The 13,988-nt window shown below is 38.1% G+C and overlaps 1 protein-coding gene across 12 annotated transcripts in view; it reads right to left on the reverse strand.

Moving 5' to 3' along the window:
* Positions 1-13,988, reverse strand: part of ADGRL2 (adhesion G protein-coupled receptor L2) — a 595,411-nt gene that overhangs the window by 500,392 nt on the left and 81,031 nt on the right. For 4 of the 12 annotated variants that reach the window (XM_070267451.1, XM_070267425.1, XM_070267453.1 and 1 more), the window contains exon 2: positions 29-209. The exons of the other annotated variants lie outside the window; for them this stretch is intronic. The gene's annotated coding sequence lies outside the window, so the exon portion shown is untranslated. The remainder of the gene's footprint in view (positions 1-28; positions 210-13,988) is intronic. 12 annotated transcript variants of the gene reach the window in all.

Genomic DNA, 13,988 nt, shown 5'->3' on the forward strand with positions numbered 1-13,988 from the left:
TAGAATGGAAAAAATTCACTTTTATTACCTTAAAGATGCCAAACAGTGCCATTTTATTACTGTGGGAAGCTGGAAGTCATTTCCGAACTCTTTTGGCAAGGACGCTATGTAGAGCATCCAATTCAGTTCTTTAAGTGTCTTCTGAGAACCACCACACAAACTGTGATTTACTGTCTCCAGGAGTTAAAGGGACCCTTTCTACCCTGAAACTGAAGAAAGAAAGGTGAAGTGTGTTTAAGAAGCATCCCATGAGACTTGCAAGAATATGAGACAGCACGGCGCGAGCCCGAAGTAAAGAATGTTTTGATAACCCACAAACATTTTCCCAACTTGTAATTTTTTATTTGGTTTAAAAGATTATGTCGGTAGACTTTAAAAGTTGTGACGACTTTTGTGTATTGATCGATCGGTCTTTAGGCCACTTTCACAAACTTCTTATACTTTCAGGTTATGTGGCTCCGTGTTTTTCTCCCCTGGCTATTTGCATCCTAAATAGATTTTGGTACGCTTCTACAATGAATACAGTGCCCTAGTTAAAAAAAAACACATATATAAAATATATTAATATGTATTTACACACACACATATATAAATACATAAATATCACACCCACTTGCACATTCACATACACACAGTTTCATACTGTGGGAGTGCCCAAATTTTGTGAACACATCTTTGACTGATTAAGAAAAATCCAAACAAGAATCAAATGGAGATTTTGCATATTTTCTAATTTATGTAACCAGAAGATGGCAAGATTCCAGTCACTCTTCTTGCCATTCAGTAGCAACCAACAGCAATAACGTTAAATCCAGTATTAAAAATTATGTAAGCTGAGGGACTGCTATTGCTACTAATTATACTCCCACACATGTGTATTTTGCCCCCAGTGTTATTTTGTTTGGAGATTTTGCCTGGCTAGTTTGTGTAGTCATAAACACGAAGTCCTTGGAGTCGAAAACACAGTAAGAGGGAAATGAGATATTTAACCACCAGTCAGAAAATGTATTTCACCGTAGAGCCTGAAAAATGGTGGGCTCTCTATAAATATCTGATGGAATAATGAATGAATGAATTATACCACTGTGGAAAATAATTAGTCTATCACATCAAAATGAGAAGCTGTCTGATAGTGTAAAAGGAAATCTAGTAAACTTTTTTCTTGAGAAAAATTAGTGGATGATTGACTTTACTTGCCTTTATACTTTTAAACTTTGACTAGTAGTTGTCCAGTGCAACTCTCCAAGCAGTGGATAATTTTTTCTGTTTATAAACAATCCCAAATCTTTCATGGAGAAATGTCTCTCTAGTAATTGCATTCTCAACAGAGTATTATATTCATAAACTGTATCATTAAGCGATCCATGATGGTACCCTGCAGTTGCCATGTCTTTTTTTCAGGGGAAATTAATGTTTTCTTACAATGTTGGCTGCTAATGAGAAAAACATTATCGTTTTTTCGGTTCTGCTAGGGAGGTAGATATAATTTGACACTTGGAGTGGCATAATGTTAAAACATTGGAAATGTTATGTGGTCTGTTCCTTGTTAGGGCCAGGATGGTATGTCTGTTCTGAAGTAGAAGCATACTTGGCAGTATGTTTAGGATTTCATGCTGCTTTTGTTGCTAAATTGAGTAGGGGTAACAGAGGCCAAAGCTTCAAGTAGGACCTGCCAGGAAAATGGTGGAAGGAAGTGGAGGGCTTCAGCCACAGAGCAAGGGAGCGCAAGGCAGCTCCTCTATCCAAAGGTATCCAGCATGTCAGACTCAAGAGGAGTGAGGTTACAAAGCTCAAAAACTTTGATGTATACATAACAAAAAACTAAAGAGAATTTCTAACAGTAAATTTATGGCTAACTTGCTGAGTCATCATTAATGGCTATTAAAAGAAGGCAGTAGAAGACGGAATGGTGTTTAAAGTTAAAGTAGGAAAATGCATCAGTTATAAAAATGTTTCTTTTTTTTTAGAAATATGTCCAGGAAGCTCTGTCCATTTAAAGCTGGCACATACATTGGATTGCCTCATACATACATTTGCTGTACATGTATGTCACGTATTCTTTTCATTCTTTTTTTTTTTTTTTGAGGAAGATTAGCCCTGAGCTAACTGCTGCCAATCCTCCTCTTTTTGCTGAGGAAGACTGGCCCTGAGCTAACATCCGTGCCTATCTTCCTCTACTTTATATGTGGGATGCCTGCCACAGCATGGCTTGCCAAGCAGTGTCATGTCCACACCTGGGATCTGAACCGGTGAACCCCGGGCCACTGAAGGGGAACGTGTGCACTTAACTGCTGCACCACCGGGCCGGCCCCATCACTTACTCTTCTATAGTTCCATCCATCCATCCTTCATCCAATCATCCATCTATCCCAACAAAGTATTTAAACATCATTTTATTCTTAGATTGCTTGGCCATCCTGACCACCTAACATCATTTTAACATGTTTAACATTTAAACATGACAAGCATTATTACTAGTGATATAGAGACGTGGAAGATGGAGTCCCTTCCCTAGAGGAGCTTACAGTCCAGGTGGAGAGAAAGCGAAATGTAGCAATACCACACAGTGTGATAGATGCTATGATAGCACTACCCTATGACGATATAAGGGCATGTAAATCAGATGGATGGATCTGGGAAGGCTAATACGAAAGCTGAATTTTAAAAGATAAGTAAGCAGAGTTAGGTAGATGGTGAAGAGGAAAGGTAATTCCAGACAAAATGCACGACATATGCAAAATGTGTTCTTAATAATTGGTATTCATTTATATGCACAACGTAATCATTTAACAAAATGCCCCTTCTTCACACAGAGCAGGACATAATGATTAAATTAACAATGACCTGGGGGAGGCAATAGAGCTTAGTGGTTATAGTTACTGACTCTAGAAACAGACTACCTGGGTCTAAATCCTGGTTCTTCTCCTTTCTAGCCCATAACTTGGGAAATTACTCAACGTCTGTCCGACTCAATTTCCCTTTCTTCCAATGGGGAATAATAGTATTAGATCTCTTACAGTGAGCATTAGATTAATTTATACATGAAAATCTTATGTATATCTGGCATGAAATAATCTCTCAATATATGTTAGCTAGGATAATATTTTCCCTTGTTAAATTTAACTTACTGATAAGAATAATGATGATAATAACAACAGTTGGAAGGAATGTCTGAGAACTATCACAAACCGAGATTTACTACATTCAGAAGCTGAAGAGGTTTCGCCTCTTCTAAAACTGAAAACTGCTGGCAGCAAGATGGAGAAACCCCTAGAGCTTCATTGATGCCCCGAATTCAAATTTTGTCTCTGCCATCTTCCAACTCTGAGGCCTTCGGCAGGTTTCTTAATGCTTGTGCCTCAGTTTCTTATCTCACATGGGGATGCTAAGGACACCAATATCTCCCTCCCAGGGCATCTGGGAAGATTAAATGGGATGACATGTGTGAATGTGACTAGCATCACCCAAAGATTTGTTTCATTATCCAAAAAACCCTTTAAAAATGCTAAGAAAGTACATAAGGGCTAATGCAGGGCTTGTGAAAAATATCTTTCCCAAAATACTTTCTTTAGTTTGAGAGATCACATGTAAATATTCTCATCTGCATTCGCTAACTCTGGAAAACACTCTTGAGTGTTATTGCTGACTTTGATAGGCTGCCTTTGCATCTTTGCCAGAACTTTCTCTGGGTTGCTGCTATTCTTAGAACGCCCTTGGATAATGCGATAGGTTGAATTCGAATTACTCTTCCAATCATTTCGGAGGCAGTAATAATGGCAACCAAAATGGTCATCTGGAGAATGAACTAAGCCTGGACATCTTCAAATAAAATCTCTCTCTCTCTCTTTTTTTGTCCTTAGAATAACCCAAAACAAGATAATATAATGTGATATGAATAAATAAGCATTAAACATGCTAACATAATATGAATTTCCTCTAGATAGACAATACATGCTTTAAAAGACTACCAATCTCAGGTGAAATACAAATACAAAATAGCTTTTTGCAAAAACCTAAATTACAGGAAAACAGATATTGCACTAGAGCTTTCCTGGAATTATTTTTAATTGCAAATATTGTTTTAAGACTGAGAACCCAGCCTACCCAAGCAGCATATACAGACTAGCTTTAAATAAATTCGGCATATCATCATGCTAATCCTATTAAAATCTTCAGTCTCTCAAACATCTTTTCTGCTTTTTTTCCCACATACCAATTACTTAATACTGTTACATCTAAGGCCAGGGCTGCTTAGTTGGCCCGAAGGAGTATGGAAGTTCCAGGCTGGCATAGCTTCTATTTTATTAAAAATTTTTTTCTTGCCTGCAACCTGATTTCTTCTGGGTCTGACCTAATTCCTTTGATGCCTGGGGCTTGGAGGCCTGTGCTAATCTGCGTCATGGATGTGTAGAGGGAAAGAGAGACAATTGAGAGAAAAGTAAACGAAGGAAAGAATGACACCTGTGCACAAGTGGGCTTCAAAATCAAAATAAGCATTCGGAAAGCAGCTGGTTTTTGTTCTACCCCATCCTTTAAAGAGGAACCTAAATTCAACGCATGGCCTCAAACACAAATTCCCCCCCCTCCCTAGTTCTTGACTTTTTTTTAAAGCTGGCTAGTAAAACATTTTATGGCTAGGACAAAAAAGGCAATGGTAGAATGCTAATTGTTAGCTTCGTGCGATGAATTCCAATGAAAGAGAAATTGCGGTTTATGAAACACAAGTCATGCTCTAGAAGTCATAATGAAAGAAAATGTTTGCGCTGACTCTGATGTAGAGATCACGCAATAGCCTAAGCTTTGTTACCAAGCTTTGCAATGTGCTGATATTCAGAGCTTTTAGACCCGTCCACTAACAGTTCCTCTGGGTCTGTTTCCAGTTTCTTTTTCCCTTTGGGAAGCAGGTTCTTCTGACTGCTCAAATATGCATTCAACATCTTGTAGTCATTAATATACCAAAGGCAGGGGGTAAAGGGGCAGATTTTTGAAGTGTCTCTGCTCACTTGATTTTGGATTACTATGACTCCTGGAGAAACGAGAAGGTGAAATTTATCCTTCCTCGGTAACACATCACAGGCTTCTATCTTGGAGATTTTAGAACGTTTGTCATTTTGTTTGCATGGATTTACCAAAAAAGGGGAGGGGGCGTCCATTTGTGACTTGATTAATGATGATTCACAGAGCCATCCATACACCTGCTCCCATCAGAAGACGTGTACTTTAGCTAAAGCAAGCAAATGATCAGTAACAGTAATTGTTTTCAACACAGCAGCATGTCTTGGTTCAGGGGCATTTTCACTTCACAGATGTTTAAAGTCACTTGGTGCTCAGCCTTCAAACTTGTTATTCATTTGGCATCCAAATTCCTGTTTCATAGCCCTGTGACAATCCAATGTGCCATAAATAGAAACGATCCTCTGAATTTCAGCGCTGTAACCTGGGCCTCCCCTAGCTGCCTAGCCTACACAGCCTCTGTGTTTCAGGATATATTTGCAGATTCAAAATGCTTATTTTGGTCAGTTGTTTAAAACGGTTTACTCATCAGATGTTTAGAGCTGCTAATAAGTACAAATCTGTATGCTTTTTTGTTCCTTTCCGAGGTGGTGGGTGGCTTCTTTCTGTTCTCCTTTTATTTGTACTTGTATTCTAGTAGCGGGTCCACTAATGAGCAGGAGAATGACCCTACCCAGGAGGAAAGGAAAAGAACAGGAGTTGGGAATCCAGATAATTTGCAATCTGGAAAACTAATATAACCATAATTGATAATGAGTATAATATTAAGGAATATTAGTTTTGGTCATGAGGAATGAACACTTGTTTGTGTGTGTGTGCTACTGTTATATTTTCATACCAGCCCATGGAATCAGCATTTTTCACACTGATGAAAAATTTTTACAGTTCAGTCTAAACATTGTTCCTGACAGAGCTAGAAATGCCATTTCAAAACAGCACAAGCCTCCACATCATTCCCTATTTGATTCAAAGAACTAGGAAGTCATATAGTGGTACAAGATGTTGCTACTTTATTTCATTGGCTCCATCCACATTAATGAACGTCTAACAGCAGAAAATCCAGCTATAATTTAGGACCTCAAACCACGCATTTAGTTTTCCTTTGGCAGAGCTATCTAAAACAATCTCATATTTAGTGGTTTATATTGTTCACTTTTGAAATACATTACGGTTTGAGCATTGGGCAGGTACGAAATTAATTTGCCTTTGTAAAATTACACACCCTTGGGGTCGGTTGTATTTTATGCACAGGTGGACAAGAATTTTTTAGCAGAAAATCTATGGAGCTGACATTTTTATGCCTTCTGCTTTTTTTTTATTTTATTTTAAAGCACAAGTCTAAACACAGGAACAGCAGATTCCCAATTTTAAACTGCTTATTGAACTCATCTTTTGCTTTAATGTTATAATTTATGTGGGTCATAAACCAACATTAGATGTAAACTTTATACATGCTTTAATACATATGCTTTCCTCAGACACAAAAATTTTTATTATCGAGTAAAGGAATGGTTTACTTTGCTTTAATTAATACATATGACCCAGTGCTACCTATTATACTGAAATAAGAAGAAAACATTAAAAACTGAGCATTGTCATACAGTGCATCTAGGAGAGATTGCCTATTTTTTTGCAAAGATGAAAAATTATGATGAATATCAATTAGATTGGCTTTGTATAAGGTTTACTCTGTCAAAATTCCCTCGCATGCAATTTTATTTTCACAAAATTCTGAGGAACAATGTGTGGTGTGGAATTCCTCAAGCAAGCTAGCCCGAATGCTTGTGATAGTGATCACAGCAATTACAGACACAATAGATGTACATCACCCCAAATGCCATCTGAAGTCCTGATAAAAGGAAGACTCTTCCCTTTTCCTGTGTCTTGTCTAACAACCTCATTGCCTGTAACTAATAGATCAAAATGCAGAGAGTTGATTCTGTAACACAGTATATAGTGAAACAGAAACCAAATTGCTTGCATTTCCACTTGCTATGTAACCCTTTTCTCAGATGCTCTTGGAAGCTTTGCCTTTCTTTAATTTTGCTAACATCTCACAGATATAAAATTGGGCGCCCCCCAACCCTCTGACTTCTTGCCCTCCCCTCTTTTCTCCTTCCCGCTGTTTCATTACATTTTCTTATGTGCATACCATCAAGTCCTCTTGGACACATAATAAGATTCATGCCAGACTATGTTTCTTGGCTTTAATGGTTAGTTAGCTTTCCAGAATACACATGCTGCTTTATACATGCTTTTATTACTGACATCATGAGAATGCATCTCTCCTATGTTTACAATTGGGTGTTCACCCTTAAATAAAAGCAATGAGATCAGGTTGTTTAAGAGAATCTTTGAAAAGCAGAATAAAAACAGCTGTTATCTGCTTGAACCATTTCATTTTCTTTCATGATCTGAATGATAATGATGTGTAGCAGTGGGCAGTCTCCAGCCCTCAATATACACCATACATCAGAGCCTCTTTCAGGTTGGAATTGGGTCTCTGTCCCAGAGATCCAACAGGATCGTTTCAACCTCACTTCTAACAGGTGTTGGTGTTTGCGGGAGGGGGTGGGGGGAGGATAAAACACCTTTGCTTGTTCCCCACTGACCTCTGGAATCAGGAGGCTGGTTTTCATTGGCAACGTGGGTTTGAAAGTCAAACCAGGTCCTTGCTGAAATCTCTCTCACCAGGAACAGATTACAAATATTTCCACATGTCAAACAAATGAACAATAGGGTGGTCCTTATTAATCAAAGCTCTCCTAAACCAAGTACAGATGGTAGCAATGAACTTCTCTTCCATGAAGATTTTTTGAAACGGGAGGAAATACATCTCACAGAAATGCACATTTCTTCAAGTGACACCAGACAAGAAATAAAGAGCTAAAACCAAATGTAACCAAAACATAACAGAATAATAAATAAATACACTTTTAAAAATCCCAGCGTTCTCAATGATCCAACTCAGAAGGTTGATTGAGCTTATTTCCATTCAACACTCCCTCATCACAAGCTGTTTCTGAAGATTCTGCGGCATTTGCCTAGAGACTGACAAGCTTAAATTGGTTTTAACCTCTGGAGTCCCCTTTTCATATCACAGATGTTGCTGACTGGGGAGCAGAGTTCTGCTTTCCCCAAAGTCAGTGATTTTCAGGCTCTGGTGGCATCCACCACAGAGAACTAACTCCTCTCAGACAACAATGTCGTTTGTCATTTTTAATTAACAGAAAAATATCGATAGGAATAGTTGAAATTGCATTGTATTCAAAACTTGAGAGTGAAGAGTCAGAAAAGCAATTCTATTTAAAGAACAGCCCAGAGGCTGGCCCCATGGCTGCGCGTCTCTGACCTGAGCTGTATTACCTAAGCCTCTTGGGTAGTGGAAAACTGGGTTGGGGGATCTCCTGGGAACAAAGACTCTTTGGGACTTTCTGTATGACCAGGTGTTACTATTTAGAAAGAGTATATTTCAGATGTTTAGCAAAATCGGTTCCACTTCTCCACTCAAGATTGGTGCTATTATGGTCCCATGTAGTCTGTCAAGGTGAGGGATCAAAAGACGCCAAAACGTCACTCAGTTCACGCCTTATCACAAAACAGTGTTACACCTAAATTATATTTGAAAGGTGAAAATTCTATTGTGAAGCCCATAACACAGAGGGTCTGTGATTCCCACTGATAAAAAAAAATTCCATGATGTAAAAACCACCAGAGGCCATTTCTTTCTCTAGCCTAAATCTTTTATACTGCAGCTAAGAGTGTACTCCTTCCTGGTCTGCTCTCAGTTAAAGAGAGCAAAATTCAAAATTGTTTAATGTATGGGTAAAGATTTTTTAAAGTCTCATCTCAAACTTTTTCAAGATAATTACAGCAGAGATGGAAAATTTTCCTAGTAATAGATTAACTATGTGTCTGAAACCTCAGATTAATTATAATCTTCTTCAAGGGGACTAAATTTTATAACTTTTCATGAGGAGATAACATTTTATTGGATTTTAAAAGGAAACGAAATAAAAGTATTATATATAAGAACAATTCCCTTACATGCCATAACCATTATTCCACAATGACTTTTTTGGGAAGGGGAGGAGATTACCCAACTGATTTTTTTAACTTATTGGAAAGTTGCAAAACGCCTTATGAAAACAGCCTCTATTATTATTTTGAGAATGTGAGATATTTTGCTTAAGGTATGAAATAGTATATTTTAATATTCCAAATAGGCCCCTGGATATGCGGACGTAGATTTGATTCCAGGTCTTGTCTATCCAAAATAGATCATCCGATTTTAAGTTAACACAGAATCATTGGCAGATGCCAAAACAAGACTTCATTCTTCTGATTTTCTTGTGGTGTTGAGTAAGTGATGACATCTCAGTGAAATTTCGTTTTGAGCATGCTCCTCCTCACAGACTGGGCATTCCTTAGAAAATACTTGCATATGCTTTTAGGGTTGCTACTGAACCATCATAAAATTCAGCACAATTTGTGTACTCTGTGGCATAAAATAACACAGCAATTTCTTTGCTGAGAAGACAACGAATGATTAGAACAAGTACTGAAATCTCAACACTATTGAGGAATGCCTGAAAATTGTCTTAGAATGTAAACACGGGCTTTTTAGAATCTTTGCTAAAAGCCCGTGTTTATATTCAAGTCAGATACTACACAAGACTATAAATATTTTATAGTAATTTTGATTTGTCTGCTAGTCTATTACAATAAAATTAAAAATAAGGAGATGTCACATATCTGTCCATTAGAGGGCAATAATGAGCGTGCATATGAGAGAGAAGAGAGAAGGATAATTTTGATGGAAGAGTAAGAGGAAGAAATGAAGGAAAGGAAGAGGAGATCTAATTCTCCAACTAGAAAATAGTATTAGTCTGGGGAAAGTTGGCGCGACTACTCATCAGAACATGGATAGCAGATAGCCGGACAGAACAGCAAGGAACATTTTTAAATGCTTACAACATTTCAGGCATTTTGTCCAGTGCTTTATGTGTATTCAGAACCTCCGAGTGAAGGGCTGAGAGCTTAAGTTCTGTGTTTGAATCTGAGCCTCATCTGTTACTAGTTGTATGACCTTGGCCAGGTCACACATAGAATGTGATAAAAAGTCACATTAGAACCTTCCCTATAGGTTTGTTATGAGAGTTAATTGAGTAAATATTGAGAAAGTTCTTGGAACAGTGTCTGGTACATAGTAACCACTATACAACGGTTTATTAAAACATTCTCCTTTAATTCTCACAAGAACTCTCTTTGATTAAAAAAAATTATTTTTGCTTTTTTTTGAGGAAGATTAGCCCTGAGCTAACATCTGTGTCCATCTTCCTCTATTTTACATGTGGGACGCCTGCCACAGCATGGCTTGATAAGTGGTGCATATGTCCATGGCCAGATCCAAACCAGTGAATCCCGGGATGCTAAAGTAGAATGTGGGAAATTAACTGCTGTGCCACCAAGCTGGCCTCTGTTTTTTTTTATTTGTTTTGTTTAAAAATTGTTTTATTATTTTTCTTTTTTGAGGAAGATTAGGCCTGAGCTAACATCTGCTGCCAATCTTCCTATTTTTGCTGAGGAAGACTGGCCCTGAGCTAACATTCGCGCCCATCTTCCTCTACTTTATACGTGGAATGCCTGCCACAGTGTGGCTTGCCAAACTGTGTGTAGGTCCATACCCAGGATCTGAATCTGCAAACCCCAGGCCACCGAAGTATAACATGCGAACTTAACCGCTGCACCTTGGGCCGGCCCCTCCTATTTTTGTTTTAAAGCAAAGACAACTGAGGTCCCAAAAGTTGATGTAATTTGCCACGAATCATATATCTAGTGGGTGGTGGCGAAGGAGTTGGTATTCTGTACATTCCATATGTCTAATTCCAGGGGCCACAAGCTTCACTGTGCTGTGGAGTGAGCTACCAGTGCATGCACTAATATCCATGAACTTTTAACTGCCTAATAAGTTACCTAGTCGTATCTTCTGATAAAAAACAAAGATGCTGACTTTCTCTATCTAAAAGCTCTGTCATCTTAAGAAGGGGTGGTAGATAAATGACCAAAATATAGAAACACATAAACTGCAAACATGTATGTATTCTGGTAAATGTGGTTTTTTTTCCTGGTAACTTTTATTTTTAAGCCCATTTTTCCTTTCCAGTAGTACTTGCTTATTGAATTCTTTGATGATAACACTCCTTTTGCTATGGGAACTGAGGTCTTATCATTAAAAGAAAGTGTCATGCAAATTCCAATGGATGCCCTGTTTTTTATTGTTACTATTCTGGAAGTAATTGCTTGTTACCAAGATTATCTCAACAAAAGATTCTTCTGAGTAGATCAGATCTGTTGGTTAGATCTTCTCTCAACTGAGTGAACCTTTCTGTCTTAAGCATGTCACAATTTTTATTACACATTTAAAAAAATGACTGTTTGAAAAATGAGCGTCTTCTCCACTCCACTGAAAGCTCATGAATGTAAGAATTATTTCTAGTTTGCTCATTATTTTGTGTCTCTGGTGCCTAGAATGGTATCCAGCATAAAGTGGGATAACTCAATGTTTGCCAAATGAATAAACAAAAGACAGTGGCCTCTGACAAGGCTATTTGGGGGGTGGTGGTGAGTAGTTCAAATAAAGTCTGGTTGCACACCCGTGATATGGTGGAGAGTGTGTGAATAAGAATGCTCTGTGGACAAGGCCATTTCATGGTTGTTTCAGGTAGTAAATATGGAAAGATAATACTAAGAAAATAGAGAAAACAAGATCAACTTGAAAGGAAAAACATGAGTGATCATCCTGTTTCAGAGCAGTATATGAGATAATTGTTTACATTTTCCCAGGACTTTTTGCTGTGTGGAGTTGAGTCCCTTTCTGTAATCTTCCTTAAAGAAGCCATCTGTGGTTAGAGCCGGTAGGTTAGGTCAATGTGTAGAGGAGGGTCGGTGGCAGCGGTAATATCCCCTTTATATGGTGGATTCTCTTGCTGAGCATCAAGGAATCATCACCCAGTGACCCCGGGGGGCAGGAACCTGTATGTGATTAATCAAGGAAGCACTTTCTTTGTTGAACTCTGGAGATAAGTTTCTGGACCCAGCAGGTGAAATAACATCCTAGGGAGCCTGGCAGGCAGAGTGGCATATTCCCTCCTGACCTCAATTTCCCAAAGACGCTGTGTAGTCTGTTTGTGGATGACACGCTCAATGGGAAAAGCACCAGATGAAGCAAACCAGCAAGGATCCCATCATACCCCTGAGGTACAGGGAGACAGAGCTTCCCATTTAGTCAAGAATAGTGGCTGGATTCTGCTGGTATTGGAGAAAAAAGAAAGGTAGACTAATTTAGTTACCTGTTTTGAAAGAACCTGCGCCATCCACTAAGTCTCTTCTTGCCAACTCATACCCATTTAGTTTACTACTCTAGAAATTGCAAAAAAAAAAAAAAAAAAAATTCTGCTTTTAATCCTTTGGAGGGAAAGCCTGATTATCATATTATTTCTTCTCTGTGGTTGAATGAGTTATTATCTTCAAGGGGAGGATGTTTATAGGGATTTAAGCATAATATAGATTTGGGTTTATTTTATTTTAAATTTAAAAGTTAAAAATGGGACACAATTACGTCTTTTATTCCCCTACATAGACAGTCCATTAAAGCATAGTGAGTTCAGTCACGGAGCTGAAGATGCTGCTGCTTGATTCCTTCATGGATGACTAAGATGTTTCTTGAAGTCGATTAAAACATATTTCTCAGAAATCAAGCACTTTCATCTTATAAACACTCTCAAAATGAGAAGGACGGTGGTATAGCATAACAGGTGTTAAACGATTAATTGGTTGGTTGATGTATACCCATTACATAGGGTAGTTCCCTATTTATTATCCTCATGCATCCATTTGGTGCAGCCCTCCTAAGTATTAAACTTTGGCTTAGAGATTGGATAAGGATTTTACATGATGGAGGTGGGTCACAGCATCTTCCCACCTCTTGAATCACATAGGCCTCTCCCTGGTGTTTCTTCCTCACTGTGAAATTAAAATGGACAAGAACCTGCAAGTAATTAAAGAGGGAGAAACAATTTGTAGAATCTGCTTTTCTATCCAAAAGTTAAGCTGGCAGAGATTTCGTTTAGAGAGCAATAGCAACAGGAATTAGTTGGCTGTGATGGGCCTCACTTACAAAATAGTTGCCACTGACTTTATAAATGTTCTCGAACTTCAAGAGAATGCCTTTCGTGAAATTCTGCATGTGTTTAGAAAAACAATGGTTTTTCTAGGGAATGAAGTTTTGTGTTTTATCTGAACTTTCCACATACCCAGGTTGTAATCACTGATCTCCTCTCCACCCGAAAATGAGGACAACTGGGAATATTTAAATAGTACTTGCTGAGAATTTCTAATTTGTTAAAAATATAATTGCTAATAGAATTTTTACCATACAATTTATCTCCTCAGTCATGAAAGACTAGGGAACTAGTTATCTATATTTTTCTTCCTCTTTTCCTTCGTAATGCTAGCTCTCCATTGGAGAGAAAAGGACTAACAGCTGGAACTTATAACTATTTGGAAACATCAACAATGTCGAAATTTACACTCCCATGTGCAGATGTTATCAGACAATCAAAAAAATGTGTACAAACTGTGAAAGAGGAAAGCAATTTTGTCGAAGCGTGATTTGGTTGGGTGGGGCACAAAAAGTTACACTTGTCCTTTTTCAGAAAAGCCTTGTGAATCAACAAGATGAGATTGATTATATTAGAGGAAGATTTTGCAAAAGATTTTCTAACTCAGTGACAGGTGTGATCTATGCTACATGATTGACTTTGTGAAACACAAATGGTTTTACCCCCACCACATTACATCAACAAGAGAGGCTGAACTAACAAGAAGAAACTGTGCCAGTTGGCACTCTTTCCCACTGGATTCAAGATTTTAGTCAAACATATATCTCCCTAATACTATTGGGCATGGTCTCT

Source organism: Equus caballus, chromosome 5 (assembly GCF_041296265.1).
Source record: "Equus caballus isolate H_3958 breed thoroughbred chromosome 5, TB-T2T, whole genome shotgun sequence".
In the NCBI taxonomy this organism is placed as follows: Eukaryota; Metazoa; Chordata; class Mammalia; order Perissodactyla; family Equidae; genus Equus; species Equus caballus.